The 26,665-nt window shown below is 41.6% G+C and overlaps 1 long non-coding RNA gene across 2 annotated transcripts in view; it reads left to right on the top strand.

The window, feature by feature from the left end:
• The window catches only part of LOC142653039 (uncharacterized), a 77,604-nt gene that overhangs the window by 976 nt on the left and 49,963 nt on the right, over positions 1-26,665 (top strand). The window contains exon 2 of one of the 2 annotated variants that reach the window (XR_012848024.1): positions 21,395-21,510. The exons of the other annotated variant lie outside the window; for it this stretch is intronic. This is a non-coding gene — a long non-coding RNA (uncharacterized LOC142653039). The remainder of the gene's footprint in view (positions 1-21,394; positions 21,511-26,665) is intronic. 2 annotated transcript variants of the gene reach the window in all.

The following is a 26,665-nucleotide window of genomic DNA, read 5'->3' as shown; positions in this document are numbered from 1 at the left end:
CACTGCGTCAGAATCAGCACCAAACAACTTCCAAAACCGCCTCCCATTGATTTAATCTGAAATCAATGGGAGCCAGACGCGGAAAAAACAAAAAGCAGCACATCCTTTCTTGCCGCGGTTCCGCCTCTGACCTGCCATCGAAATCAATGGGAGGCAGAAAATGCATTTTTCCCTGCGTTTTTTGTCTGCTGTCCTCAATCGCCGCGGGCAAAAAACGCGGCAAGATAGTTTGGGCAGGTCAAAATCTGCCTCAAAATTCGGTGCGCAGTTCGCGGGTGCGCATGCGCGGGAGTTTGCGGGTGCGCGCGATCGGTCGCACGGGCGGCAGTGTTTGACGGCCCCCATGACGACCCCCATGCTACCCAGGGCCGCCATCAGGGGGGGTATTATGGGTACTGATGTGAGAGGCCCGGCCAAACCTAATTGAAAGGGGGGCCCGCAGCTCACGACATTCTTTTGGTGAAAAAAACAAGCCCCATTGCAGGGGCCTGTTTTTTTTTTCTACCAAAGGCAAGTCGCGGCAGTTGCCGGGCCCCCCTTTCAATTAGGTTTGGCCGGGCCTCTCACATCAGTACCCATAATACCCCCCCTGATGGCGGCCCTAGGTACCATGATATGGTGCTGGACGGAGTACCGTTAACAGGCGGTGCCACGGTAGGGGGGCCCAGAAAATTTAGCTGTAGGGGGCCCTGAAATTCCTGATGGCGGCCCTGTGGGGAGGGACATGGGTCCCCCATTATAGTGATCAGCGCGGGTTACAATGGTAGGACCCGCTCCAATCTAACATATACCGCCAATCACTTGGTTAGTTGCAACTGCACCGCGACTGTCATGCTACTTCCCCACTAACTGTAAGCTCCTATGGTTTTTACCCCATATCCCATGTATATATATATATATATATAATTTTTTTCTTCCTTTTTTTTTTTTTTTTTGCTTAGCATTCACATGGAAATCTCATGAAATGTACCTATTCTAATGTACTGTGGCTGTCATCCTACAAAAAGTCTGTATGTGCTCCCAGTCCCAATATCCCAAGGGAAGAGTAAGGGCTTATTCAGACGAACGTGATATACGTCCGTGCAACGCGCGTGATTTTCACGCGCCTCGCACGGACCTATGTTAGTCAATGGGGCCGTTCAGACAGTCCGTGATTTTCACGCAGTGTGTGTCCGCTGCGTAAAACTCACGACATGTCCTATATTTGTGCGTTTTTCACGCATCACGCACCCATTGAAGTCAATGGGTGCGTGAAAATCACGCGCAGCACACGGAAGCACTTCCGTGTGACGCGCGTGACTCGCACAACAGCAGTAAAAACTATGAATGAAAACAGAAAAGCACCACGTGCTTTTCTGTTTACAAACATATAAACAGAGTGTCATAATGATGGCGGCTGCGCGAAAATCACACAGCCACGCATCATACGCTGCTGCCACACGGAGCTGTTATGTACCTTTTGCGCGCGCAAAACGCAACATTTTTTGTGCATGCAAAACGCACACGCTCGTGTGAATCCGGCCTTAAAAAGGTCAGTTTGATTGTGACTCCGCCCTAAAATACTATTTTAGCCAAAGGCTGGATTTTTTTTTAACCCCAGGTTTGTCCGGTTGTGGGAAACCCTTTGATTCTCCGAATTAGTAGGGGTCACAGAGGTCCGATCCCACTGATCAGAATGTTATAGCCATTACATTCTATGATGGTAATACCGATCTTCTCTATAACTGCACATAGTCCCTGAGAAGCCACTTGTACTAATCTGTAAATGACACTATCCTGGGAAGAAAACCTGTTATCTCATTACACACAATACTACACATTTATGTGTTCGCACAATACACAGGTGTGAGCTTGTCCTGCCACAAATAACTGCACACAATAAAGATTAATGTGACCTAAATATGCGTCGCACACAGCTGCCCAACTGATCCCACAAGGGCTCCCAGAGGTGACAGATTTTTAGGATTTTTAATTACCAGGCCGTTAATCAGCTAGGCGTGCTGCGGGCACCAGTATGCCATCATTGATTAATTACATTTTATTCAAATCCAAAAACTCTTTAGGAATTCATAGGTTTCCTTAGAACTGGTTATTGTAAAATCTGAACAGTTTAGAAAATCACCTAATGTGAGTCTCAGTGGGAAAAACATCTCCTCATTTTTGCTAAAGGAGGTGTTAACGAACATAAAACCCTAATTAAACAGAACATGCTAATTTTGTCCTCCTGTGCATCAATCATTGAGATTGTAGCGAGCGCTAAAGCTCTAGACAATTATCTTCCTCATTGGTGCACCACCACTCCTAACCAGTAGTAGGCGCTGCATAAAGGGCGGATCATAGCTCTACCTACTGCATGGTATAACATCTTTTTCTTATGATAATAACTCAAAAGCATCCGCTTTCGACTCACTCACAGGTTTCATTGTAAATTCATTAAATCCACCATGCTCAAAAGTGAATTTACTAAAGTGACAGTGCTCTCAGTTGTGATACTGTGGATGGACCTCCGTGAATCACAATTTTCAATTAACATGCCACAAAAGTCATGGACATAGATTTAAATAAACCTCTGCAAGTGTTAATGGATGTTGCTCTAGCTGAGGGACAGACTGTTGGACTCATTGTCGGCCATGTTGGATGTTATGGTGTCCTGACTTTGGTCACTCGATCACCCAATCAAGTATGCCCAAATACTTTGGTGCCGTCTCGTACCCCTCTCCATGTTTGGCAACTTTGTGTATATTATTCCAATAATCAAACCCAATAATTAAGTACCTGCTGTGCCTACTGTATAAAGGACCTTTTACACGGGCCAATGATCGGGCAAACGAGCGTTCATAAGAACGTTCATTCCCGATCATTGTCTTGTGTAAACAGGGCAATGATCAGCCGATGAACGAGCAAACGCTCGTACATGGACGCTAAAATGGTCGCTAGTTGGCAGCACTTCTCCCTGTGCCGACATAATGGAAATGTATGGGGAGGAACGATCATAGTTCCGATCGCTCGTCCCTATACTTAGCCGATCGTTGCTGCTTGTGAAAGGAGTAAATGAATGCCGATCAACAGGCTAACTCGTTGATCGGTGCTAATTTTTATGGCACCTATCGGGCCGTGTAAAAGGACCCAGAGAGAAGGCACACTTTCACTCAAGTAGAAATGTTGCTATGGAAGCCCACATGCTTCATCTGAGTTTAGAGTCCACACTCCTCCTCTTCAATTTCAAGAGGAAGGATGACCCAGCTATGATTTTAATAGCTCACCCTAAGGCCGGATTCACACGAGCGTGTGCGTTTTGCGCGCGTAAAAGGTCCATAACGGCTCCGTGTGTCAGCCGCGTATGATGCGTGGCTGTGTGATTTTCGCGCTGCCGCCATCATTATGACACTCTGTTTGTATGTTTGTAAACAGAAAAGCACGTGGTGCTTTTCTGTTTTCATTCACAGTTTTTACTGAGGTTGCGCGAATCACGGGCGTCACACGGAAGTGCTTCTGTGTGCTGCGCGTGATTTTTACGCACCCAATGACTTCAATGGGTGCGTGATGCGCGAAAAACGCACAAATATAGGACATGTCGTGAGTTGTTAAGGGCTCTACCAGGACAGACACTAGAGGGACAAAATATATTTGCATACTGTTTATGACATAATAAGATGAACATTCTATATTAAAAAATGTGGGGGGATAATTGGTGTAATCATAAGGAAATCATTACATTACATTATTTAGGGGCAACGGAACAGAAGGAGAATGGAGGTCTCCTAGCCCAGGCAGAAGACCTGAGACCTGTCTATGTAAAGCGGCTCAAATATTTCACTTGCTGCAAAGAATCATGTTTTTTGGGTTGTTTTTTTTTATCAGCCGCCCTATGGGGAATATCTGGATGCCCATGGCTTCCCCATTAAAAATTTGCTGTTTGTCGGGGGTCTCCGGAGCTGTTATATTAAAGGGGTTATCCGTGATAAGACAACTCCTTTAATAAACCAAATTTTTTAGAAACATTAATTCTTACAGACTTCAGCGGTACATGGGAAGGATATGGGCTATAACTTACAGGGTAGGAAAATAATTTATGCTTTTTGTAAATGTTCTCATTAAGCGATGATGGATCAGCAGTGGTAAAAAGTTTCTTCCTAAGTATATAATATGTCTCTGAAAATGACTTGCATGGGAATCATTTCGTTTCTGTCTTTTAGCTGACAAAATAAAATCCTTCAGTTAATTAACAGCATTAAGCGTTATTTCACATATTCACATTTTAAAATTTTCACTTGGGAAAGTGAAGTGTTTTTTTTCTTCTACAAATATAATTTTATCATAGTAACTCAGACAGCTGACATATCGGTCTATATGGTAGCCCACTGTTAAAGGAGTTGTTAAGGATAAGGATAAGGAAAAAATTATATTTTTTTTTTCTAGAAACAGCGCCACTTTTGTTTATGGGTTGTGTCTGGTATTGCAGCTCAGCGCCATTCTAATTCTTTGCAATACCTTGCGCTCACTTAAAACCTGCAACAACAGACATAGCCCACGGATAAAAGTGGCACTGTTTGGCATAACAAAGGTATGTGCCTTTTATCTTATGCCGGAGGCATGGCTTAATAGGTTTCCTGTCAGTGTATTACTATTAGGCAATAATTCCTTGGATTAATAAATTGCACCTTTAAGCGGCCAAGTGGGAATAAAAAGAATTTAAAATAAAATGTCCCAATTTTTTTTTCGTTTTTTTGGTTAGAAAGGAGATTTTAAAGGATTTCCTTATAAAATATATTTTTATATGGATACAAGCAGCATTAACTATGACTAAGACTCTGTTCACATCTGCAATGCAGATTCTGTCATATTTGCCGGACAGTGCAGTGCAGCATGCAGCGTTATTTTGTCTGGTAAAATGACAGAAACTCGACAGAACCCATTAATGGGTTCCGTCGAGTGCGGTTGGTTTACGTCATGCAACGAATATGGCGCTTTGGTTTTTCTCTTTTTTCTATGACAGAACAGAAATACGGAAAAGCAGCGCAGATATAAAGAGAGCCTAAAGTGAAGGCTACTAATCAACAATGTGGGTTTGGGGTATTCAACAAATGTGGTTGGTGCCAGGCACCAGGCGACAGAGGCTACAGTTGATTCTGCAGCAGCATCGGCGTTTGCAGGTAAGTCGATGTAGCCTCTGTCGCCTGGTGCCGATGTGTCCTCGCTCGTCCGACACGATGCAGGACCTGGGGCAGGAAGTGACGTCACAGCGTGATCTCTCGAACACGCTGTGTGTCTGTGCACTGCCAGAAGCTGGATGTTGACGAAGAGAAGTGGATGATGCTGATTCGTCAGCATCATACACTCCCATTCACAACGCCCAGCTAGTAAAACAGGTAAAAACGCCCAGATGTACGCACACAATACACGCCCACTTGGACATAACTTTAAACACGTCCAGTTGTACTTAAGAAAGCCTCATTTGCATAAATAGAAAAATGGTCATAACTTGGCCAAAAATGCTCGTTTTTAAAAAAACAAACAAACGTTACTGTAATCTACATTGCAGCGCCGATCTGCTGCAATACGAGATAGGGGTTTGAAAATCTGGTGACAGAGCCTCTTTAAGTCCCATAGAACTGAATAGCTAAATAATATCAAGAAAAAAAAGAACCCGCACATAGTGCATCAAACAATACAGGGACGTGAAAGAAAGTAGGTAGTCAATTTGGCCAACATGATAGAATTGTGCTCGGAGCACAACATCCACTGAGGCAATGTTGGATGAGCCCAGCTGGGCTGTAGGTCGGTGTCGGTTGCAGCCTGGGTTCCGGACTGAAGCGAGTATGTCCAGAGATATCACAGAGAAAGCAGTAGTAAAAAAACTGATGGCTCCCTGGCGCAGCCGGATACGGTGAGTGTCCGTCCCTGTTCAAGGTGAAAGACCAAATAGTGGGGAATATAATCCAACCAGATTTATTAATTACACAAACATAGAAACAAAGCGTTTCAAGGCCGGACCAGCCTCTTCGTCAGGTAAAGGTGCAAATGTTAAAACAGTTACTTATACAGGCAATTTATATAAAACAAGGGCTGGAGCCTAGACAGCCGATAACACCCAGCCAGATCGTGTGAAACCAGGGTCAAAGGTTGCAGCCATCGGAGCCGATCGTCAATGTATAGATCAGTTTCACACAAAACAAAGTCAAACAGGAATATTCAATTCATGAGAGCTATTTAATATAATTAGAAATATAATAAATATATAATAAAAGTATGATAAAAGTACAATTACAAAGTTAAAAAAAATATTTATCTATAGATGTCTTACATATTTATTTTTTTAAATAATAAAAATAAATATATATATATAAAATATCAATCGTCGTTTCTAGCAGATACACTCTTCATAGGAGTACTAATTGTGATCCTAACACGCTATTTAACTGTTTCGGAGCCACGGTATCCACAACGTTAAAAGAAAGACTAACAAAGTAACAATATACAAAATGTTTTTTTAACCAGTCTATTTCAAACGGACTGTGATGGAAATGTAATTGAATATAGATTGTTGTTATAGCAGCCCAACACTAGAAGAGTAATACGGAAGCCTGAGGGGCTCAATTCAGTGCATTAGGACATCGGGACTCTCTCTGGATCCTGAAAATCGTCGAACATTCGATAAATTGGACCAACAACTCACTGTTGGAAATGACATGCGATGGAGATGGGTGCAGTTAAGTGACTTGGTCCCAAGATCTAAACGGGACAAGCTCCAAGCCATAAGAATGACAAAAGGACATAGAATTGAATGCTAGTTATGGATACAGCGTGGCTCGCATGCTACACTGCTTCCGTAACTGCCATTCCCTACTATGGGAGTTACGGAAAGAGCATGGCTCGGCGAGCTATGCTGTTTCCGTAATTCATGGTCGGAAATCAAACGCTTCAGCCACAACACAGAGCAGTAGAACGGGGATTAGGGGGCCCCATTCTAGAGATAGGTGCAAGTCCCAGAGGTGGGACCCGCATCTATCTGACATTAATGACATATCCTGTGGATATGTTATAAATGTCTCTGATGGGAAGACCCCTTTAATAACAGGGAGCAAGGGAATTAATTGTATTGCTAAAGGCTTAGCTAAGACCATCAAACAGGGCTAGATCCTTATCTAATCAGAAATGGCATTGAGGGTTATAAATAATTTAGCAATCAATGATGTATTATTGATCTGGGAAAGGTTGAACTTGATGGACGTGTCTTTTTTTCAACCAAAGTAACTATGTAACTAAGACAGCATAAAAACACTGACTTCCCTGTCAATCTCTGATCTCTGGGAGAGGGGCTGTACTGTTCTCCCCAGAGAGTGTAGTGTTCAATTTCCCTGCAGTGCCACCAGAGGGGAAAATATGCATTACACTGAGTCTCTTCATTTCAATGCGTTGTCTGCGTAATACAGGGTAGAACAGTTCCTCCAGAGCGAGAGACGCTCTCCACTCTGGCCAAGAGATGAGGATCATAATCAGGGACACCCCTGTATTAATTTAGAATTTCCAAACAGGGTGTATAAAAATGTGAATAAGGTGGATTTGACGCGGATCTCACCCTTAGGCTGGGTTCACACGACCTATTTTCAGACGTAAACGAGGCGTATTATGCCTCGTTTTACGTCTGAAAATACGGCTACTATACGTCGGCAAACATCTGCCCATTCATTAGAATGGGTTTGCCAACCTACTGTGCCGACGACCTGTCATTTACGTGTCGTCGTTTGACAGCTGTCAAACGACGACGCGTAAAAATACAGCCTCGTCAAAAGAAGTGCAGGACACTTCTTTGGACGTTTTTGGAGCTGTTTTCTCATAGACTCCAATGAAAACAGCTCCAAAAAGGGACGTAAAAAACGCTGCGAAAACGGCGCGAAAAAAGCGAGTTGCTCAAAAAACGTCTGAAAATCAGGGGCTGTTTTCCCTTGAAAACAGCTCCGTATTTTCAGACGTTTTTGGCACAGCATGTGAACATACCCTTATTCATTAAAAGGGTAAACCATGCATTGAAAATCTGCAACAAATCCGCGACACGTGAACTCATCCCTTAACTGCACAACCCCTTTAAGCTATGTTCACACATCGAGATTTTAATTCAGATTTGTGAGACACAGTCAGAAGTGGTTTCAAAAGGGATGGAAAATGTAAAGAAAGAACTTATACTTCTCCTGCCTCCTGGATCTACTTTGGCTTTGGCTCAAAAATCATCATCAAAATCTGCACCAAATCTACAACAAATCGTGATGTGTGAACATAGCCTAAGTTTCTAATCAAATGATGGGATCAGTAGTAATTTTACAACTACAGATGCTGTACTGAAAAAAAAACATGGTTTTTATCTTATCATTTAAGATTTGAATTTAATTGTAACTTGCTAACTTTTAGTTTGAGAATAAACGTTTTGAAAGAGAAAAAATAGAACACATTTTATCTGATTCGTTGACTGCCTTTGCGTTGCTTATATACAGTAAACAACCAATCTGAAACATTATAATTTGTTAGAGATTTTGTTTCTGTTTGTTTACAAATTGCAGATTTCGGAAAACGTCATAAATGACATTTTCTGGAAAATTTCCATTGTCATGTTAATGTCTTCGCTTCCACAGCTGCCCATTTTTATAAACGTCTTTGTGGCAGCTTATAGTTAACAAACAGAGCAATTGTGTAGTAAGTAACACACAGGCATACAAAGAGATGTCACATGGGAATTCAACACAAATCTTTTTTTAATTTAGTGGCTGTATAACAGGTAGAAATTGCAAATGACTAAGTCCTTGTTTTACCAATAATAGTAAATTCTTAAAGTGAATGTCCGTCCACCTTTGAACACCATTTTGCTTTTTTATCTAAATAGATTTAAAATTTTGTGCTGAATAATTTCTTAATATATCTTGATAGCGGTCGGCGCTTTAATTTTTCTGACACAAAGCTCCAAGTCCTCTGTATAGACATAGGGGGGATTTAAGAACGTTAGTATGCCAGTTTTCTGGCGTAGAAAAATCGCAAATGTCCCAAAATGCAAAAATGTACCAAAAACTTTTACAAAAAGTGGGCGGAGCTCAGCAGAAGGGGCATGTCCACCCGTGGACTGCTGCATTTACTATAATTTAAGCCAGGAGGTGGCGTATATTATGGCGAAAATCTATGCCTGCTCCAAGCCAAAGACGTGACAAAATTATTAAGAGGCGTGTGCCTCTTAATAAAATTGGCCCATTTTCCTCCATCTTGATTCTTATTAAAAGTGGCGCAGTTTTAATAAATCTCCCCCAAAGACTTTAAAAAAAAACTGCTTGCCTGCCTACAGCCACCACTAGGGGAGCTCCATTTTTGGCATTCAGAGCTCCATATCCTTTGCATAAACAGAGGATTAAATGATACAATTCTGTCTACCTGCAGCCACCACTAGAGGGAGCTTAGGAACTAACTGCATACTGTTTATACAGTGAACTCAATAATAAAACAGTATTCAGAAAGCTCCCCCTAGTGGTGACTGCGGGCAGACAGAATGTGATGTTTAAAATCTATGCAGTCTAGCATGAAGGCTAGCCAGTCTGGTCCGATCCCACACAAGAGCTACTGTAGCACAAATTGCTGATAAAGTTACTGCTGGTTATGATAGAAAGGTGTCAGAACACGCAGAGCATCGCAGCTTGCTGCGTTTGGGCCTGTGTAGCCGAAGACTAGTTTAGAATGCCTATGCTGACCCCTGTCCACTGCCGGAAGTGCCTACAATGGACATGTGAGCCTCAGAACTGAACCATGGAGTAATGGAAGAAGGTGTCTGGTTTGATGAATCACGTTTTGTTTTACATCATGTGGATGGCCGGGAGCATGTGAGTCACTTACCTTGGGAAGAGATGGCACCAGGATGCATTATGGGAAGAAGACAATGCCGGCGGAGACAATGTGATGATCTGGGTAATGTTCTGCTGGAAACCTTGTGCCCTAAGGTTCATGTGGATGTGACACGTACGACATATCTAAACATTGCTGCAGACAAGTACCCCCCTTCATGGCAGCGGTATTCCCTAATGGCAGTGCCCTCCTTCATCAGGATGATGCCCCCGTCACACTGCAGACATTGTTCAGGAATGGTTTGAGGAACATGACAAAGAGTTCAAGGTGACGATTTGTCTCCAAATTACCCAGATCTCAATCCGATCGATCATCTGTGGGATGTGCTGGAAAAACAAGTCTGATCCATGGAGACCGCACCTCACAACTTACAGGACTTAAAGGATCTGCTGCCAACGTCTTGGTGCCAGATACCACAGGAACCTTCAGAGATCTTGTGGAGTCCATGCCTCGATGGGTCAGAGCTGTTTTGGTGGCTTGAGGAGGATCTACACAATATTATGCAGGTGATTTTAATGTTATAACTGATTGGTGCATTTGTCACCATTGTGTTTTCCTTCTTATTCCATAAACCAGATAGATATTGAGAAGTGGTAATGCCACAGTCATTTATATAAAATATGAATGGCACTTTTTACTCTACACTTGAAAACAGCTATGGTGGAATTTGATGCGGTGTAGAAGTCCCAGTCCCCTAATGGGGGGAAATGTGCAATGCAATAGGCAGTGGCGTCTCTAGCACCAGGCATCCGGGCCTGTTGCCCCTGATCTTTTTAGACTCTAGCAACACCCTGGAAATAAAAGCACACAGGATTTTGTAACAGTATGGTATGCACACACACTTGATAGATGCAGTCAGTGCCTTTATGAAACAGTGAATATATAATGTCGCTATGCAGTGTGTGTAGATTATGCTGCCATACTGTACACATAGCTAATGCTACTATACAGTTCACATAATTAATGCTGCCATACTGTGCACTTAACTAATGCTACTTTACAGTACATATAAATAATGCTGCCATACTGAACACATAACTAATGCTAATATACAATACACATAAATAATGCTGCCATACTGTACACATAACTAAATATACTATACAATTCACATAAATAATGCTGCCATACTGTACACATAACTAATACTACTATACAGATCACATAAATAATGCTGCCATACTGTACACATAACTAATACTACTATACAGTTCACATAAATAATGCTGCCGTACTGTACACATAACTAATGCTACTATGCAGTTCGCATAAATAATGCTGCCGTACTGTACACATAACTAATGCTACTATGCAGTTCGCATAAATAATGCTGCCGTACTGTACACATAACTAATACTACTATACAGTTTACATAAATAATGCTGCCGTACTGTACACATAACTAATGCTACTATGCAGTTCGCATAAATAATGCTGCCATATTGTACACATAACTAATACTACTCTACATTTAACATAAATAATGCTGCCATACTGTACACATAACTAATACTACTATACAGTTCAAATAAATAATGATGCCATCCTGTACACATAACTAATGCTACTATACAGTACACATAACTAATGCTTCCATACTGTACACATAACTAATACTACTATACAGTACACAAATAATGCTACCATATTGTACGCATAACTAATGCCACTATACAGAGCACATAAATAATGCTGCCCTACTGTTCAAATAATATAAAAGGTTTCAATTAACATTGACTTACTAGAATGCTCTCAATAAGCAATAGTGGCACCAAAATGTAATGGTACTTTCTGGGGGGGGGGGGGGAAGCGGTGTCTAGGGCAGTAGATATGTTAATGTGGGCATCCCTGGTAACCTAGGATAGTAAGAAAGTTAAAGTATAAATATAATTTTGCTTTATTTGTTTAAATACGTGCGTTCTGAAGTAGTCTATGCCGATTCATTTCATAATATATAATTTTTTTTTAGGCTTTAGAACTGTTTTTCTAATCCATAGCTCCACATCCTTCTCATTCCTCCACACAGCCATAGAGTTACTTGATTCAAATTTGCCTGCCTACAGCTACCTCTAGGGGGAGCGCACTGCATACAGATTCATACAATTCTTATTGATGTCAATGGGAGCTGTGTAAATGCATTTGTGGTAACCCTCCTAGTAGCAACAACCCACAGAAAGGCTGTATCATAGACATAGGGTTATATGAGAACATCCCGGCTGCCTGCTGCCACCACTAGAGGGAGCTTAGTGCCTACTGTTATGCAAAGGATACTGAGCTCTGCGTGACGAAAATGGAGCTGTAAACGCTCTAATGATTTATTAAGAAATTAGTCAGCACAGAATTTTGGGTCTGTTTAGGTATATATATATATATATATTTCAGTGTAAGCTGAAAAGCTGATCAGGCCCTATGCTTGGTAGACTGCTAGGGGTCCCTTTTTTCTAGAGATCAGTGGGGTCCCAGCTCACGGACCTCATTAAGTTATCTTCCGTTACAAATGACAGATCTCAGATAAGATAAAAGTAGAGATGTATTGTAACGTACTGCTATCATTGTAAGATCTATTGTACTTGTTTGAACAAATGACTTTACACTTCACTTTGCTGATTCTGCTTTACGTATACATCTGAGTTATACAATGTAACACGTGTATCTCTTTCAAGTGAGCAACATTTCACAAGAAAATAAGCCATTGACCTTGAAACAATCTTGTGAGGTTCTGTAAATGTGCAATTCTTAGAAATACACAATATCGGAATAAAGTCTCATCTGGTGATTCTGATGCTACAATCGTGGGAAATTATGATTCAGGCAGAAGGGAAGCTCTGCAGAAAAAAGCTTAACACACAAAGAATTGCTTGTAGAAGGCGGAATTGTCAGTATAAGGCGCTAAGAAGCAAAAATGTTACAAACATACAACAGTAATAACAATAACAGTAGAAATTACAGCACAATGGGGGAAATAAGGTGAAAATCATACAGAGAAAGCTGAACATCTGGCATCTAAACAGCAACGTGCCAATGGGTCACTGAGCCCTAGTGCTGAAATTGTCATGAACGAGATATCTGAAATATCATGATGTGCAGGGAACTCAGAAATTCTGCTTTATATAATTTACTGTGTCCAATGGGTCTGTTAGGCTCTGTTGACATAAAAATTTTTCCTTAACATTTGGTGTAGGGACCGGGAAAGCTCCCGCCACATATGGCAAACGTTTCCATAGGGCCCCATTGACCTGACATGCCATAAGAGTATGCATCGGCATACCCTTTTTTTTTTTTTAAAGCAGTTGTCCTGTTTCAGCACATGAACGTTATTTTTTGCATAATTAAAATGTCATGGATTTGCCTGACACAGCTTCTTTGTCGACGCCCGTGGTTAAACAGTCTGCATCTGTGCCTAGGTCTGTTAGAGTGACTCGATCTGCTACCACTCAGGCTGGTAGGCTGAGGAGTGGGAGAACCTATCACAGCCTGGCCAGACGGCACTAGCTCCCGCCCTCTGTCTATTTATACCTTCATTTGCTGCTCCTCCTTTTCCTGTGATTCTGTCTTGTTTCCTGGCTCTGCTGCTCCTGCTAATACTATTGACCTCTGCTTCAAATTTATTGACTACTCTCCTGCTCTGCGTTTGGTACCTCGTACACTCCTGGTTTGACTCAGCTCGTTCACTACTCTTGTTGCTCACGGTGTTGCCGTGGGCAACTGCCCCATTTCCCTTAGCTTCTGTGTACCCTTGTCTGTTGCTCTGTCGTGCACTTATTGAGCGTAGGGAAAGTCGCCCAGTTGTACGCCATCGCCTAGGATGGGCCATGCAAGTAGGCAGGGATTGAGTGGCGGGTAGACTAGGGCTCACCGGTCTGTCTCCCTACCCTGTCATTACATAAAAGTTATACAATTTTGCAATGTGCTCTTTGTATTAATTCTTCATGGTTTTCAAAATCTCTGCTTGTTGTTATTCAGTAGGAACATTCATTTTTTACTTCCAATGGATAAATGTAACGTCCGCGGTCGCTGACCACGAACTCTTCTCATCCTGCCAACGCCTTTCTCTCCAGAGATGCCAGCACATGCGGCCATCTTGTCCCGCAGTGACCACTAGGGTGCGGGCGCAAGCTCAGTGCAGCCTTAAATAGCCAGAGCGTACACATGTGTGAGATTGAGATGATTGCTCCCAGATCACCCTGGACTATAAGATGGGCCCTGCCCCTTCCTTCATTGCCTGAGCGTTGTTTGTACCTTCCTGTGTCAGTCTTTGCAAATGGTCCCTTGAGTGTTCTCCAGTTCCCAGTGTTCCCGTTCCTGCTACCTTTATCCTGTTTCCCGTGCTACCGTGTTCCTGTGCTGTACAGTGATGGAGTCATGTTGTGTCGCCTGCTACACCCGCTGTGTTTCACCGCACCTGTTGTCTGTCTGCTGCTAGAGTTCCATCCGAGCCTAAACCACCGATACCATTTGAATTGCCACAGGTACCTTTATCCGAACTATAGACATTGACTTTGTACCCTGTTTGGCCAGGTGCTATACCGCTACGGCGGTACGGCCCAGTGGGTCCACATACACACAGATTGTGACAATAAAAGTCTGTCCATGGTCATGTGATGGACAGTCAGGTGCTGGGATAGTTAGAAGATACAGCTCTGATGCATATACTGTAACTGTAACGAGCTGTGCACCTGTGTGATATGTTTTTTTAAATTCAACCAAAGATTAGTAAGTTGAAACCAGAGGCATACACATAAGTCATAAGGGCCCATAGGAAAATGCAGAATGGGCTGCCTCTTTTATAATCGATCATTTTATTATTATTGGGTCTGAAATTCTGATTATAGGGGAGCTCTGTTACTCTGACTATATAAATGATATAATTCTTCCTTAATGCAGCCACCACTAGGGGGAGCTGACTGCAGTATTGAACTCCATGTGAGCTGTATAAATCTGTATGAAGTGAGCTCCCCCTATTTTTCCTGTTTATTCTGTTCTGTCCTGCAGCAGAAATATAACAACATTCCTGGAATAATTATTTGAAAAGATTTTTGGTGTTTTTGAAATGTTTTGTTTCATGTTTCCGTTGCTGTTTAGCGGTTGGATATTTTTCCTCTGTAAATATGTCACCAGTTTCCGTGGCAGATTGCTTTTCTGCAATGTTCCATTTTCTAATTAAGATAAATGACTGATTTAGAACAACAGAACACAGGTCATTGATTATCTGTCTTTAATGTTGGAGGATTAAAAGATTTTTCAGATGAGTCTATTGTTTGAGATCTGCAGCAATAATAAAGCGGCAGCAGTAAGAAGAATTATGAATATTGCTTAAAAGGGGCTTTTCAAGCACTTCAGGAACGAGCTATAAATGATGTGTATTGATGTTTTATGCTTAGAATAGGACTTTGTTTGCGGTTGGGTTGGGGGTGTTTATTACTGAGAACAATATGTAAATCTACTCCAAACACTATTGTGTTTATGTTGACACTTTGTGGATTTTAATTCCCTTATCCCCTAACAAAATGAAGACCTTCAAGAGTAATAATTTACGACTTAGGAGTTCAAAGCTTGGATATCACAGAAGATGGTACACTAGAGGGCAGCATAGCCGTAAACCATGGAGTCATTTCGTTACTTTCATTTGGATCTCTCGGATCGGTTTTAACGGAGAAGCTAAGATGGTCTCAAAGAATTACAATTTTTTGTTTCCTAAAAAGAGAACCCCATTGCAAATATGAAAGTAGACTAACTCTACTGGTGATAGTTCCGACCACCACTGCCAACATTCCCAGAACAGTAGGTGCCTGTGCTTGATGTCCTCCAATATGACCTTTGGCCGGATCCTCCCGCGTTTGCCTATGGAGAAAGGCGGCTTTGGATGTTCATCGGCCATGGAAAAGTAGCTAGGGGGCCAAGCTGATTAGGATCCTCGTCTCTACCAGTGGTCCCATTGAAACCGCAAGGGGTGTCTCTAGATGGCAAAGGGCTTGCAATAGAAGAAAATAAAATTCAAGTGACCCGCATGGAATCACAAGAGGGCACAAGTATTAAACTTACCATTTACATTTACAAGTTATAATTTATGGCTTAACAGTTAAAGGGAATGTGCTGTTAGCAAAAAATTTTTTTTTTTTTTTCAGTTAAACAATTAGTGTGTGGGTGATTAAACATTGTTCTAATTTTTTTTATTTTTTTCACGAGTCAGGAAATATTATAAATTGGATTCAATTTATAATATTTCCCATTGCTGGTCACTAGATGGAGCAATTCCCAAAATTGCAGCATTGCATGTGGTAAAGCAACCACATTGCTTTATGCTGCAAAATTGGGAAAAAATCCCTCGCTCTAGTGAGCTCTCAGAATCCCCCCCTCCTTTATCCTGGCTAGTGCCGGGAGAAACGAGGGGAATGAACGGTCTAACCTCCTACACTGTGTGTCGCCATTTTTTGTGCTAACACACAGTGTAGTAGGTTAACATACAGTAGTAAACACACACTGAAACACGAACATACATTGAAATAACTTACCTGCTCCAGTCGCCGCCGCTCCCTCCGGTCCGTCCGCTCCGTCTGCTGCCGCTGCTCCATGTGCACAAGTCCGGAAGCCGCGACTTACTGTCCGGCCGCGACTTCCGGTCCACAGGAAAATGGCGCCGGACGGCGCGCATTTCAAATTGGACTGTGTGGGAGTGGCGCATGTGCTGTTCCCACACACACGGCGTACACCATAGTGGATGGAACGGGCCCCGTTCGCATTCCCTATGGGACTGGAGCTGCCGTATTCCATGTCTGTATGTGTCGTTAATCGACACATACAGAAATGGAAAAAAAAATGGCAGCCCCCATAGGGAAGAAAAAGTGTAAAAATAAAAAAAAGTAACACACAAACACACAAATTAATACAAACGTTTTTAATAAAACACTAACATCTAACTGATATTAAAAAAAAAAATTTGGTGACACTGTTCCTTTAAGGAGAACCTTTCACCTGCCCATACATGTGCACCATGGAACAGGCACTGCTGCACAAACCTGTTTTACTTTAAAAAAAAATTCTAGCCTCCTTCATTATTTAGATATCGGTCCCGTAATATTAGGTGCCGAATATATAAATAACCACCTGATCTGTCAATGGGGCGTGTAAATAGCAAGGGGGCGTGTTACTATCGCTGTGACACTGTCCAATCAGTTACGGACAGTGTCACAGCGGCTTGTGCTGTGTGATCTCCCTTGCGAGATCACACAGTCTTGTCGTCCCTGTCTGCCAGGAGCTGAAGAGTAAGAGTGCGCGCACGCACAGCTCAGACGCCGCTGCCGACGATACTCCTGACGCCACGAAACACAAGAAGAATCCACATTCGGTGCAGCGGCGGAACAGTGCGTGCGTGTGTGCGCACGCAAGCTCTCCTCTCTCCAGTTCTTGTCAGACAGTGAAGGAAAGATTGTGTGATCTCGTGAGAGAGATCACACAGCACAAGCCGCTGTGACACTGTTCGTACCGTGTCATAGTGATAAGTAACATGCCCCCATGCCATTTATATGCCCCATTGACATTTCAGGGGGTTATTTACATATCGGGCACCGATATCTAAATAACGGCACCGATATCTAAATAACGGAGGAGGCTAGATTTTTTTTTAAAGTGAGACAGGGTTTGAGCAGCAGTGCCTATTACATGTTGCACTCAGCTGCACATGTATGGGCAGGTGAAAGGTTCTCTTTACATAACTCAGGGCACTTGGACAGAACATGATACACTAGTGGACTTCATAGCCATAAACCGTGGAGTCATTTGGAGCCTCTCTGTTGGCTCTCTCTCTCTGATCTTCTGCAATAGAGAATCCTACAGAAGGTCTTTAAGGATTCTAGGAAGGTCTCAAAATTCGAAATAGGTTTCGGGCAATGAAGCCAAGAGAGAAGAAGGAACTCTATGGCAGAAAACACTGTACAAACTCTGCAATAGTCAACCAGTAAGAGTAGTTCGTCAATATAATCCCTGTCTAGGACCTTCCGTTTTTTCCAATGTTGAAGTACCTGTAAGGTGGTGGTGGTATTAGTGGCTCATATCGTCCATGATTAATTAAAGTGTAGCTAAACGTTTGACAAACTTCTGACATGTCATAGTGACATGTCAAAAGTTTGGATTGGTGGGAGTCCAAGTACTGAGACCCCCATCAATCGCTAGAACAAAGCAGCTGAATCTTCGTGTCTGTTCGCCTTTTTCCGGAAAGCCGATGTATCGGTGTATGGGGCTCATAGACTTTCTATTTAGTCCGTACACTGGTACATTTATTTCCAGAAAAACCCAAACAGACACGAAGCGGCTGACTGCTCACGCGAGCGCTTCACCTGCTTCGTTCTAGCGATTGGTGGGGGTCTCAGTGCCCGGACCCCCACCAATCCAAACTTTTGACATGTCACTATGACATTTCAGAAGTTTGTCAAACGTTTAGCTACACTTAAAGATAGGACCCCTGTCCTGGCATCCTAGGGACCACAGGGTTTATTTCAAGACAACACCTGTCCATATAACATTTTATTCTTTATATATTTTTATCTAAATAAGTCCAAAATTATTAGCAATTTCTTAATATATCCTTATAGTCAGAGCTCTTTTTCTATTACGGAGCACCAAATCCCCTGCATACAGTAAACGTAGGGTTAGATAGAATTCTACCACCACTAGGGGGCGTTTAGGAGCTTACTGCCTGCTGTTTATACATTTAATTCAATAACACTGTATGCAGTAAGCTCCCCCTAGTGGTGGCAACATTTTATCATTTACCTTTATGGCTATGCAGGGGATCTGTAGCTTTGTATCCGACCGCTTTAAAGATATATTAACCCCTTAGTGACCAGCCCATTTTAGGCCTTAATGACCAAGCTATTTTATTCGTTTTTCTATAGTCGCATTCAAAGAGCTATAACGTTTTTATTTTTTCGTCTACATAGCTGTATGAGGACTTGTTTTTTGCGGGATTAGTTGTGCTTTTTAATAGCACCATTTTTGGGTACATATAATTTTTATATTAACTTTTATTAACCTTTTTGGGGGGGATTATAACAAAAACCTGAAATTCCGCCATTGTTCTATGCGTTTTTAAATTGACGCCGTTCACTGTGCGACGTAATTAACATGTTACCTTTATTCTATGGGTCGGTACGATTACGGCGATACCACATATGTAGAGGTTTTTTTATGTTTTACGACTTTTGCACAATAAAAACACTTTTGAACTAAAATTATTTGTTTTTGCATCGTCGCTTTGCAAGAGCCGTAATTTTTTTATTTTTCCATCAATGTAGTAATTTTTTTGGGCTTGTTTTCTGCGGGACAAGACGTAGTTTTGATTGGTACTGTTTTGGGGTGCATGGGACTTATTGATTCATTTTTATTATGACTTTTTTGGGGGGCAATGGAAAAAAATTGCAATTTCGCCATGGTTTTTTGCGTTTTTTTTTACGGTGTTCACCTTGCGGTTTAAATGACATATTAACTTTATTAATGGAGTCATTACGGTCGCGGCGATACCACATATGTGTACTTTTTTTTTTTTTTTTTACACTTTTACTAAATAAAACCACTTTTTATGGAAAAAAATGATTTTATTTATTTTTTGACTGTACTTTTTATTAATAATCTTTATTTCACTATGATGACTTATTTTATTAGTCCCACTAGGGGACTTTACTGTGCGATGTTCCGATCGCTGCTATAATGCTTTGGTATACTTCGTATACCAGAGCATTATTGCCTGCCAGTGTAAATCTGACAGGCAATCTGTTAGGACGTGCCTCCGGCGCGTCCTAACAGGCATATGTCCAGGGCAGACCTGGAGGCTTTTATCAAGCCCCCGGCTGCCATGACACCCCATCGGAGACCCGCGATTGCATTCGCGGGCCGCCGATGGGTGACAGAGGGAGCGCACTCCCTTTGTAAACCAAGTTAAATGCCACGGTCGCTATTGACGGCGGCATTTAACGGGTTAAACGGCCGCGATCGAAGTAAACTTCGATCGCGGGCGTTGGAGCAGGAGCTCAGCTGTCATCAGACAGCAGAGCCCCGGCTCCTGCCTGCACGGGAGACCCGTGCAGGACTTAGACTAGGCTGACGTGAAAAGGCGTCAGCCTAGCCTAAAGCCCATTAGTGACTCACGTGAAAAGGCGTATTGGTGGTCACTAAGGGGTTAACAAATTCATCAGCACAAAGTGCTGGACCTAAAAACGACATGGTTCTAAAAGGTGAACGCTCCCTTTAAAGGGAAGGTGTCGCGAAAAATATTTTTTTTATAGAAATTTGCTTTTAGTATGTTATTAAAATAAATTTTATTTATTTGTGTTTTTGTGTTGTACTTTTTACTTTTTTCTTACTTTTACTTCTCTATTGGGGCTGCCATTTTTTTTCTTCATCTCTGTATGTGTCGATTAACGACACATACAGAGATGGGATACGGCACATTCATCCCCATAGAGAATGCGAACGGGAGCTGTTCCATTCACTATAATGTACGCCGTCTGCGTGGGAACGGCGCATGCTCTGCTCCCACACAGACCAAAAGGAAGGTCTTCGGCAGAGCAAAATCCGGCGCCATTTTCATGTGGACCGGAAGCCGCGGCCGGACAGTAAGATGACTACTTCCGGTCGCGGCTTCCGGACATATGTTCCAGGCAGCGAAGACGTGAGGAGTAGGAGCGGAGGCAGCAGCGCCGGCAGGAGCCGGTAAGTTATGTTCGTGTTATACTGTCTGATTACCACTGTATCTAATCCTCCTACACTGTGTGCCGCCATTTTCTGAGCGAATGCACAGTGTAGGAGGATTAGAAGAATCAACCACCTCCTTCTCCTGGCACTAGCCAGGATAAGGGAAGGGGGATTGTGTGTGGACACTAGAGCGAGTGTCTCTACACCAAATTTGCAGCATAAAGCAATGAGGTTGATTTACCACATTGCAATGCTGCAATTTTGGGAACTGCTCCCTCTAGTGACCGGCACATGGAAATGTTATATATTAGAATCTAATTTATAATATTTCCTGACTTGTGAAAAAATTAAAACAATGTTTAATCACTTATATACTAACTGTTTAACTGAAAAAATAAAAAAAATAAAAAAATTCTAGCGACACATTCCCTTTAAGTAAAGGTTACATGCTCCCTGATTCTTGTGTATTGGATAGGGGGTTTGATGATTTTTCACATGGCCGTGGCTGGGATGTACATTAGGAATAAACCTCACATCTTAATTTAAAAGAAGAACGATGAATTCCACTTAGCTGGATAAACCCTAAAATAATACATTTAAATGATTTAAAAATATTGTGATTTTGTTCTATCTTCGTCTGTCTGCAACAATTAACACTTTTCTAATGTGAGAATGGGATTATATTTATGGCAATCATAACCAAGGTTTGTTAATTAGATTTTCTAAAAGTAAATCACCAGTTCAAATTAATTGACTGGAAAACAGTGTTAATTCATTTGTTAGCAGGTAATAAATACAGTAAATTCCTTTACTCTTTCATTCGTTAATCCAGATAATCTGATAATCCAGAAAATCTAATAATCTTGCTGTACAAAACTGCTGATAATATGGAATTTCACAAGACCAGGAGGAAATTCTTCTGTCTTCCCTGTATTTCCACCCTGACAAGTGAGTTTTATATATGTTTCTATGGCCGTCCGATACTCCAGAATATTTGATAATCCAGAGCTCTGAGCTGGTCCTATAGTTTCTGGATGAAAGGAATTTTACTGTATTACTTTTTAACAATATCCCAGGCTGGTTCTATTCCAGCAGCTTGTTGTAACTTAACAACAGAGCCTTCCCTAATAAAAGGTGCACTCTCCGAGGAACTGACCGGATTAGACCTCTCAAATAATCTTTGGTTTAATTATGCAAACTTGCTATTTAAAAAGGACATGTCCATGTTAGTAAAGGATTTCCCCATAAAACAGAAATTCTGGAGTGTCTTAGAACTCTGCCTTGTTCCGTTCCTCTGTTATTCCTCCTGGAAATATAGGAAACATTTACAACAGTGCGTTACTGCTCCTCTTGTCAATAGTTTCCCTATATAGTCTTACTTTAAAGTGAATGTCTATCTTTTAACGGCATGTTGTGTTTAGGTCCAACATTATATTCTGATTGATTTCATAATATAAGTTTGTAGCGGTCAGATATAATTTTTCTGACTTAGAGTTTCAAATCCTCTGCTTGGACATGCAGTCACCACTAGGGGAAGTTTAGCAGCTCATATAATACTTTGTTATTACTGACTTAAATGTATAATTTGAATACGGTAAACCACAGACAGATCAGTTATTGATCGTTTATCCCATCAATATTACACTTCCGGAAAATCCCTTTAAATGAGGGCATCAGTCACTAATTAAAAAAATAGCAAGTGGATACATTTGCACCAATAAACAGCCTCTTGAAGTAACATTTCTGGGGGCAAACAATTCTGTATGTGCTACAGATGTAGCAGAGCTAAATATTTCATGAAATTAAAGGGACCCTCCGGCCAAAACTAAACATTCTCATGTGTACGATTATGGTATTACATTTGTCAGTCTCACCTGTTATTTATCTCTATATATCAGACTGGGATGGTTGCTTAGCAGCAGTGTGAATCAGGCTCGGTGACTACTTTCTCTACTTGAGTCTATGGAGATCTATGTGTCACCCATCACAGGCTTCAGCAGTTCCTGGACCACACTAGTATTACACAGGGGGGGCAGAAACTTCTATCGTCAGCTCCCACTGATACTTACACAGGTTCCTGCCACACAGGTGCAGAAGAATATAGTGCAGCCTCCCTGTCTGTATACTTATGGTTTCTCAGCTTATTTAGGAGAATACAGAGAGAATGATAATTACAGTGTCCCCTAGCATGCAGATATGCTTATGGCCTTTAGCTGGTCATGTGATGCTGTGCTGAAGCATCATGGGATTGATAGCAAAGCAGAGAGGAAGAGAAAGCTGGTAAAATCTAAGAATAAAGATTTTTATAAAGCACAGACAAGGCAGAAGCTCAAAATTCAGTAGGTTTACCTGGAAACCACAGAAAAGGGCCCTTCCGCATTGCACTTTCCCTATTCTTTGACATATGCATCGGCCAAACTCATGGCGCATACATCAAACATACCCATAAGCTTCCATTATAATGGCGGAGGCCAAAAGTGTTCCTTTGGCCTCAGTTGGGAGGTATACGTCGAGTATACAATATTTTTGCCGGTAAGAATAGCGCACTGGACTACAGTATTCTATCCAGAGGCATCCAGTAAAAAAAACATATATGTTAAATATATATTTATTTTAACATGGTAGCTTATGGGTGACGGATGCCACTGCATCAAATACATCACAGGAATCCTTTATGGGTTTTTCATGATGGATGCGTTAAACAGATGCCTGACAGGGGCATTCGTCACCCATAGGCTATATTGGTATCTGTTCAGTGGATACATCATAATAAGGGTCATGAGAGTTCCCGGTAAACAGATACCAATATAGTCTATGGGTGACGGATGCCACTGTTAGGCATCTGCCACAGCCTGCATTTAACGTATACCGTGGGAGCTTTTCCCGGTGTACACGTCAAAGGGAGACCATTAAACGCAGTGTGAAGAGAGCCTAACACAGATAGTTGTCGTATATAACAAACTCATCTCTGCTGTATGTACAGAGGCAAATAACGCCTGCTTTCACAGAGCTATATGGCCATTTAGAAGCACTAAGACAACTCATGTGTCCAGGTTTCCCATCCCTTATATTTCTTCAACAGAGTCTATAGGTATGTGCAGTATAAAATGTCATAATTTATATGGTCTTACCTAGTGACTGCTTTAATCTTCGCGAAAAACTAAAGTCCTATAGGGTCCAGAGCAGATTTGTGACCTGGGCCTTCCATCATTATAGCGAGCCCATTTAATAGCGACCGATGCAGCACACATAATACCGGTGTACATAGTCCGACCTAAATGCGAAATAAAACAATCATACAAAGGTCGTGTTTTGTTGCAGAATTGCAAAAATTACTCCAAAAAATGTAATAAAACCACAACGTATGTAGAAAGGTTGAGCGGCCTAAGTCCCACGTGGGCCCGTTATGTTCATCATGACACAATTCTTGCTATTACTATGTGGCATTTACTTGGTCATTAGGCTGCAATCTCTCTGACTATTTACAGGATTTCCCTGGGATTATTCATATCCTAAACTCCTGCACAGAATATTAAGTTTAATTTTATTTTGACCTTCCATTATTACGTTACATCAAAGTTACTGTAGAGTTTCAATCATTTTAATTTACTTAAGACTAATGTAACGACCACAGATGTTTGTGCTTATTTAGCCACCGCGTGACATTTCCCGCTGCGTTTTCTGCAGCTAAGCCTTTTTCGCTTTGTTGTTTTTACAACTTTAATATTGCTTCTATAATATTTTATATTACACAGCAGAATTGTATCCAATTAAGGTTTATTATTGTTGACCCTGGGGGGCAACGCTTGTAAAATTTCCTTAACGCCTCTTCCAAAATGGCCATCTGCTGCCTGACAATTCTGCTCAACATTAAAATTCTCCAGAAGTATGGAAGACAGAGAGTGCAATGATCAGCAATATTTTAATACAACCAACTAGTGACCGGCGGCAATAATTTATTATTGTAGCAATTCTAGAAATACAGTCACCCAATGACCAGCAGAGTATTATTACCACAACCACCTAATGACCAGCAGAGTATTATTTGTAGGGCCATCTAATGACCAACAGAGTATTATTAGTATGGCCATCTAATGACCAGTATAGTAGTATTAGTAGGGCCATCTAATGACCAGCAGAGTATTATTACTACAACCAACTAATGGCCAACAGAGTATTATTACTACAATCACCTAATGGCCAGCAGAGTATTATTACTACAATCACCTAATGACCAGCAGGGAATTAGTACTACAACTATCTAATGACCAGCAGCATATTATTACTACAACTACCTAATGACCAGCAGAGTATTATTACTACAACCACCTAATGACCAGAGGAGTAGTATTAGTAGGTCCATCTAAAAACCAGCAGAGTAGTATTAGTAGGACCATCTCATGACCAGCAGAGTATTATTAGTAGGGCCATCTAATGACCAGCAGAGTATTATTACTACAACCACCTAATGACCAGCAGAATATTATTACTACAACCACCTAATGACCAGCAGAGTATTATTACTACAACCTCCTAATGACCAGCAGATTATTATTACTACAACCAACTAATGACCATCCGTATATTATTAGTTGGGCCGCCTTATGACAAGCAGATTATTATTAGTAGGGCCACCTAATAACCAGCTAGTAGGGCCATCCAATGACCAGCAGAATATTATTAGTTTGGGGACCTAATGACAAGCAGAGCAGTATTAGTAAGGCCACATAATGACAAGCAAAATATTACTAATAATCACCTAACAAATAACATATTATTATTTATAGCCAGAGGGGTTGCAGAGGTAGAATTTGCACCCAGACCCTGGTGCCTGAGGTGCCCAAAGACTTGTTTTGACACATAAGAAGACGCCAGTATTATAAATGACACATGCAAAGCCACTTTAACAACAAGACAAACGGGGCGTCCTGAGGCCGTGGATAAAGTTGAAGACTATGGTGGACCAGGGAGCACAGGCGTCTGGGATCAGGGTCCATCAGGCTGTCAACCTCCTCTGCGCTCAGCTGACAGAACAATCGAAAAGAGACCCTAGCTGCTGCGCTCGTCGTGGGAATGAGACTTTTTAATTTTCAGTGGCAATATTACTGTGCGGGAAGCACAAACGTTGGCAATAATTGTGTGGGGGTACAGAAGGTGCATTATTGTGTTAGGGCACAAAGGGGGCACTATCACCTTGTAGTTCCTAAAAGGGAGCATATTTACAGTTGGGGCCTAAAATGGGGCATTATTACTCTATGGGACTCTAAGAGGAGCAGTATGGGGCCTCATGCACACGGCCGTGGTCGTAATCACCGACGGCCGCGGGCAGCAGCCCCCATTTACTTTGAATGGGAGCACGGACAGTAAAAAGCAAAAGATAGGACATGTCCTATCTTTTGCGATACACTTCTACAGCATGGACACCTGTCCATAGCGATATGGAGAGGTGTCCGCGGCCAATACAACTGATTGCGTCTGTATTTGCGGAACGTATTACGGTCTGCAATTGCGGAGAATTTTTACGGTCGTGTGCATGGGGCTTGAAAGTGTGGGGTCTAAAATGGGCATTTTTACTGCATGGGGACCAAAATGGGGCACTTAGAGCAGCACTATTACTGTATGGAGCCTAAAAGGAGACAATATTATTGTGTGGAGCAATCATGGAAATAATAGACACCCATGTATGTATATAGCAGGATTCTTAACCAGTTTAGTAGCGATCACCGTTTTAGTCCCTTTGCGTTACCTGGACGATACAATAACTTACCGTTAAAACTTTGTTCTGGTTGCCCGTGGTGACTTCTATAGTGACACAACAATTCTAAATCATTTTTGTAATTAATTTACGGTATCTATCTATCTATCTATCTATCTATCTATCTATCTATCTATCTATCTATCTATCTATCTATCTATCTATCTATCTATCTAATCTATCTATCTATCTTTTTATCTATATTATTGTATATATTTATCTATTATTTTTATGCTCTATAAATTATTAGAATATATGGCTATGCATATTTTTGCGGATTTTTATATAGTCACTCATCTTGAGTGCAAGAGCTAGCATTACTTAAAGGGTTGCCCAGGCATGGGCCGT

Source organism: Rhinoderma darwinii, chromosome 5 (assembly GCF_050947455.1).
Source record: "Rhinoderma darwinii isolate aRhiDar2 chromosome 5, aRhiDar2.hap1, whole genome shotgun sequence".
NCBI lineage: Eukaryota > Metazoa > Chordata > Amphibia > Anura > Rhinodermatidae > Rhinoderma > Rhinoderma darwinii.
Note: the sequence above shows the minus strand (reverse complement) of the source record. Positions and strands in the feature narration are given on the sequence as shown.